Here is a 6,865-nt window from a genome sequence, read left to right on the forward strand (position 1 = left end):
ACTGAGGGTTGCGATCCGTTGCCGGTCATGAAAAAAGACAAAAAGGAAAAAAAAAAATATTACATTCCAAAGACTTCTTAAAAGGTGTCTGAACCACGGAATATAAAAAGCAAGGAGCTGCTCACTGCAGGTTTTACAAACCTGTTACGGAGATTTATCTCTTAGCAGGAGTTTATGTCTTCCTTTGATCCTGAGTTTGTAGCCAGAAGAACATTTAGGAAGTTTATTTTCTTTTGAATTATTGCGAAGATGTACTGCCAAAGCCATAAATACTCTTATGGTGAGTCAGAGTTTCACTTTGTGCTTCATTCAACATTCGAGCCTTAATAATTTCNCACACACACACACAGCTTAAAGGAGTTATGTTAAAAAAATAAGCTTCAAGGGAATACTTTCTTCCCCCATTATGCCAGATAAAGCAATTTATTCTAACTCTGTTATGTTCCTCATATTAGTCCATGGTAAACACCTTAGAAATACAAAATTTAGTTAGGTGGTGAGGGATTGAATGATACTGGCATAAAGTTAAGTTTTTCTAGCTGTAAACCAAATGTTGGGCTTGATGAGAGAGCAGAGTTAGAGCCGAGAGGGTCGTCCATAAAGCAGTTCTGCAAATGCCAATGTACTGTTCAATCCAGGTTGCGCAGTCAGAGGCGTCAAAGAACATAACCGCTTCACTTGTCCTATTGCGCTTTAAAAGAAAGGGAGAGTCTGTCACTGCTACTGGGGACAAAACCCCTCTTTCACTGCTACTGGGGACAAGAACCCCTTCAGGGAGTGCATGTATCATAATTATATTTATTTACTATTAAGCGTCCCTCCCCCCAACTAGACCATCAACTTCTAGTCTGGCAGGATTTATTTTTGTAACCCCGTGCCTTAACAGCACCCCTGGCACTTAGTATATGCTCGATACATAATTCTTGAATAAAGAACACAACATGGTGAACAATACAGGGCAGTATTTCAGTAAATCCCAAATTGGGTGAAACTCATAAAATTGGCCATAGATGCTATAGGAAGTGAAGAAACATTCAATGATGAAGCATCCAGAAGCTCTGTGCTAAGCAGGATGCAGAGTGGAGCAAGTCACTCCCAAATCCTAAGGACCTCACTTTTTTATTTTTTATTATTTATTTATTTTATTTTATTTTTTTCTTTTTTTGAGACCGGCCGCACCGCGTTCAGCCAGTGAGTGCACAGTGCACGGCCATCCCTATATAGGATCCGAACCCGCGGCAGGAGNCAACTCATCTAGCAAAGAAAGAGAAATTCACCCCAGTTTCACTGGGCAGGGGGTGAGGGGCATTTGGGTTAGAAATTGGATAATATGTTAACTGTTCATTTTTCTTTGCAATAGAAAATTGGAAGATTTAAAAATTTTTTCTGCTTTTATGGACCAAAAATCCCAGTTGTTAATTCTAAACTTTATATTTTTTGAAAGTATAGCCTAGTGAATTGATACCAAATTTCAGTAAGCAAGAGTTTCAAAGTTATAATAAAAGACTAGTATAAACCAATTGTTAGGGTCAAATGTGGCCCCTAAAAGTTCATGTATTGGAAACTTGACCCCCATTATAACAGTGTTAAGGTGGGAAATCCAATTATGGCATTTTAAAGATGGGGCCTGTAGTGGATTGAACTATGTCCCCCTGAAACTCTCTGAAGCTTGAATTGTGTCCCCGAAGTTTTATGTATTAGGAATTTAGCCCTCACTGTGACTGTTAAGAGGGTGGGAAATCTTATTACAATTACGGTAATTGTAAGGTGGGGCCTTGAAGAAGTGATTGGGTTGTAGGACCATGCACTAGTGAACGGGTTAAAAATGGTGGCCATGGGCATGGTTCTGATGGCTTTATAAGGAGAACCAGTGAGGAGTTTAGCTCTCTGTTGTTCAGCCCATTCTTGCCGTGTGACACCTTGGTCTCCATGGGACCCTGTAGAGTTCCCGTACAGAAAAAGGCCCTCACCAGATGCGTTCCCTGGGCTTTACACTTCCCAGCCTCTGAAACTATTAACAGATAAATTTCATTTCTTTATAAATTACCACTTTCAGATGTTCTGTTATCAGCAACAGAAACAAACTAATACACCAATTATATACATATATATACATTTTTTTTTTAAAGGAGAGAGCTTTCTTTTGCGTAGGCCTCACTTGCAAAATGGGATGACCAAAAGAATTTTGTATTAAAAGTCTTGAGGAGAAGGTGCCATATTGGCATACCTTCTTTCCTCTCCAAGTATATGGTGATCTGGCATTTTCATATCATAGCTATGTCAGTGCAGCCTAAAGGGACATGTCAGTCCAGTTGATGTGATATTCCCATTGGTTCATCTCTCTTCATACCATGTGGCTGCAGCTCTATGACCGTTAACATATACTGTTGGCTGTCTGGGGAGAGGGCCAATAGTACCCTCTTACTTGAAGGAATTTTTTGCTTGTGTTCAAAAATAACATGTCATCTTTTAAAATCATTCTGGTTTTTGGGCCAGCCTTGGCTGTCTGGGGAGAGGGCCAATAGTACCCTCTTACTTGAAGGAATTTTTTGCTTGTGTTAAAAAATAACATGTCATCTTTTAAAATCATTCTGGTTTTTGGGCCAGCTGGTGGCTCACTCGGGAGAGTGCGGTGCTGATAACACCAAGGCACAGGTTCGGATCCTATATAGGGATGGCCGGTTCGCTCACTGTCTGAGTGTGGTGCTGACAACACCAAGTCAAGGGTTAAGATCGCCTTACTGGTCATCTTTAAAAATAAATAAATAAATAAAATAAAATCATTCTGGTTTTTGAGAAAAGAGGTATTTAAAATGAGTCACTGTCCTACCCAGCAAGGCAGGTAGGTGGCACTAGTCTATTATACTCAGGAAGCTGGGGCAGCCAAGAACCAATTAGGCGGTTCCTGTAGTTATATACAGTGTCTAGGAATTAATCAATTTGCCCTATTCTAGGAACGGTTTCTCAGCTCTCACCCAAGGCCCATTCTTATTTTAGCAAATGGCTACTTGCTTAGCTTTCTAATATAGCTACAATAGATCAGAAGCGGTAAATTTAAAAGGTTCAGATGAAAAGCAGGAAGAAGCAATAACTGAGAGGTCATGAGGAGATTAAAAAAAAAAACAGACATTCTCAAAATTTTTTTTTTTTTTAAGCAGCATTCTGGGAGCATTTGATGTAAGATGGGGCAAACCAGCCTTCACACATGACTATCCCTTGTGCATTAGAGCCTTGTATAATACTTCCAAGAATAAGTCACCAAGAATAAGAAATTATGTTCCCCATGCCCTGGATAAGAAGTAAGAGAAACTTGTAGTTTACTTTAGATTGCCAACAAAAATTACACACTTGCAAGTGCACACACACACACACAGCTTAAAGGAGTTATGTTAAAAAAATAAGCTTCAAGGGAATACTTTCTTCCCCCATTATGCCAGATAAAGCAATTTATTCTAACTCTGTTATGTTCCTCATATTAGTCCATGGTAAACACCTTAGAAATACAAAATTTAGTTAGGTGGTGAGGGATTGAATGATACTGGCATAAAGTTAAGTTTTTCTAGCTGTAAACCAAATGTTGGGCTTGATGAGAGAGCAGAGTTAGAGCCGAGAGGGTCGTCCATAAAGCAGTTCTGCAAATGCCAATGTACTGTTCAATCCAGGTTGCGCAGTCAGAGGCGTCAAAGAACATAACCACTTCACTTGTCCTATTGCGCTTTAAAAGAAAGGGAGAGTCTGTCACTGCTACTGGGGTAAGGTATAAACTGTCATTTTAGAAAGAAAATTCCAAAAAGGATAAGATTTTTTACTTGAAAGAGATTTAATTTCTTCTTTATACTTTACTAGTATATAAAGTGAGGGTCCTAAGGGAGCTTACATATTTCTGCAATGTTATTTATTACATTTTTCACATTCAGATAAATCTGAACATGCACCTATAAAACCCTTGAGTTACATCTAACAAGAACATTTGATATGTGGAATACAACACCAAATTTTTTTTTTTTTTCTTTTTTTGAGACCGGCCGCACCGCGTTCAGCCAGTGAGTGCACAGTGCACGGCCATCCCTATATAGGATCCGAACCCGCGGCAGGAGCACTGCTGCACTCCCAGCGCCGCACTCTCCCGAGTGCGCCACGGGCTCGGCCCGGACCTCACTTTTTTAAAAAAAGATTTTATATATATATATGTATGTGTGTATGTATATACACATACATATATGTATGTATATGTTTGTATATATTTATTTGTATAGTAGTTTTAGTTTTGCAGAGAAATTGAGCAAGAAGTACAGACAGTTCCCATGCCCTCCCCTACCCACATACACAGTTTCTCCTATTATGGACGTGTTACATGAGTGTAGTCCATTTGTTGCAATTATGAATCAATGTTAATATATGACTATTAATTTTACGTTAGAGTCCAAGGACTTCACATTATTATGATAGAGATAGATGTGAGGATGTCACTAAGTACTAGAGAGAGTATAGGGGCGAGGGTCGGCTCTGGGAACACTGAAATCTGCCTCAGGAATCAGAGAAAGCTTATAGAGTGGGTGGCACTTGAACTGAGTCTTGAAAAAAGGGTAAAGAGCTTCTCTATAAAAGGGAGGGACATTCCGGAAGAGGAAACACCGAGGGCAAAGGCACAGAGGCCCCTGGTGAGCTCTGGGGGAGTGCTGAGTGGCTTCATTAGGAATGCAGAAGTGGGTGTAGCTGAGCTGAGGTTGCATGGTGAGGGCCTTAGGATCTAGTCCTTAGGATGAGAGAAGGTCCCAGAGGGATTGTAAGCTGCACAGCTCTTGAGAGATCATCCTGGCAGGAATGTTGAGGATGGATTGGAGGTGGCTGTGCTTACAGAGGGAGGCCGGTTAGGAGAGTGTTGTCCGGGACGTCTGGGGTGGTGCGGCAGAAGGGCGCCTACACAAGAAATACTTGAAGGCTGGATTGACAGCATCTGGTACTGGCTGGGTGTGGGAAGGGGGCTGAAAAGAAGAGGAGGGATTCAGGCTTAAGGCAGGTTTCTGCTTAGCTCCTACTTGTCGATTCAGGGAACATAGGGGAGGAAGAGGAAGGATTGAAAAGGTAAGGTCATAAATTATTTTTGGACATTCAGACTCTCAAGGTACCTGAGGGACATTTAAATCCTCAGGTTATATTTGAAATAGAGGGGAGATTATTCAGATTACTGAAGCAATCAGGGCATTTCCTGACCTTGGGCATGACACTTCACCTTCAGGGACTCTAGAACATGAAGGAGTTGGGCCAGTGAATGTGTTGCATGTTTTCTGGCTGTGATTTTTTGTGTGTGAGCCTTCGTTGCAGGCCATCTCTATAGTTTGTGAACCAAGCAGATAGGGTCCAGTCATTTTGCCCAGATGTGTCAGTGACACAAACTAATAAACATTTCCATTTGGATGATGAAAGAGCCTTAATTGCTGAAGCTGGTGAACTAATCCCATTGTTGTGATGCTAGCGGATAACTTTGAAATACCCCAGGACACAAGGATGTGACTGCCACCTTCTCTTCTGCCTATTTATGAGGTTGCTTCTGTCTGCAGAATATGGCTTTTGAGTTAACCAGGAAGTGCATTTAGTGGAACTTGCTGTTTCTCTCTGCATACCAACTCTACAACTTCAAAGAAGATGTTTAGGATTAAAGTTTTTTAATCTCAGGCAGGTGCTGCAGCTACTATAGTTGCAAGAACTTGGGGCCGTCCGTTTGGAAAGCATTTTTTTCTGCCTGTCTTTGGTGCCAGTTGTTTGCACCAAGATTCTAAGGTTTTGTGGAACTAAGCTAACTCAGCAAAACTCAACTTTCTCTGTTGGGGAAGTGTCCTGGCCTGTCAAAAAATTGTCATCAAGAGCAACGGGTTTTACACAGACACATGGACCTATCTGGCATGTACAAGTCTGTGCCACTCGGATAAAGTAGTAAGCTGGGCCCCGAGTGTGGGCTTCCCCAAAGAGCAGAGCACCACCTACTTGTCTGGGATGGGTGGGGTAGCACAAGTGCCTCCGCACGGGTTCTGCTGTCCTCATTCATGCACCAAGACCACGCCTGTGCGTGTCTGCCAGGGCTGGGCTCGGAGGCCTCCTCCCGCTGCCTGGGCACTCTGCCTATCACACAGTGCTTCTAATGTTATCACACGTTCAGAACAGCCAAGCCTGCCCAAAGCAAGGAGAGAACACTTCAGCAAACTGCAAAAACATGTCACCAGAGAGCAAAAAAAATGAAAGGTTCTTCTTCCTCCTTAGTGAAGAAGTCTTTCTTAAAGCCTCTTCCTGAGTTGGTTTCTGTTGTGAAGTTTCGTTTGAAAACACAGTAAGTGGGGAATTTAATCCACCATAATAGCACCCATTTGCACAGAATTTCAAGGTCGTAGCACATTCATTGTAATTCTATGTGATCCTCAAAACAGCTCTTACAGGGAAGACGTAGGAAGAAGTGGCCCTATTTTACAGATGTGGAGACATGAGGAGGTAGGAGGGTTTGCCCCAGCTCAGCTGGCTGAACTGAGCGTGTTGGGTCCAGTTGTTTTGCTCAGAGACTTTGATCCAGTGAGCTCTTTGCTCTGCCAACCCTCCCCAGGGCTGGAAACACTGACATTATGAAAGTTGTATTTAGATTTCAAAACAAAAACAAACAAGCCAGGTTCGTAGTATGTTGTTTAAAACAAAATGCTGAAGCTCAAGGGATGAGCAGCCATCAATGCTAAGAGAAAAATAATGGTGCATCTCATGTGTTTAGCAACTGAGGAAGTAGCTGAGCATGGATGGGACTTTCCTGGTATGCAGCAATTCAGAGAATACAAAACCACATTTGTTATCTGAAATAGGTTCAGCTGGCCCTGTGTGTTTTATG

Source organism: Galeopterus variegatus, unplaced genomic scaffold (assembly GCF_000696425.1).
Source record: "Galeopterus variegatus unplaced genomic scaffold, G_variegatus-3.0.2 Scaffold609, whole genome shotgun sequence".
Taxonomy (NCBI): domain Eukaryota; kingdom Metazoa; phylum Chordata; class Mammalia; order Dermoptera; family Cynocephalidae; genus Galeopterus; species Galeopterus variegatus.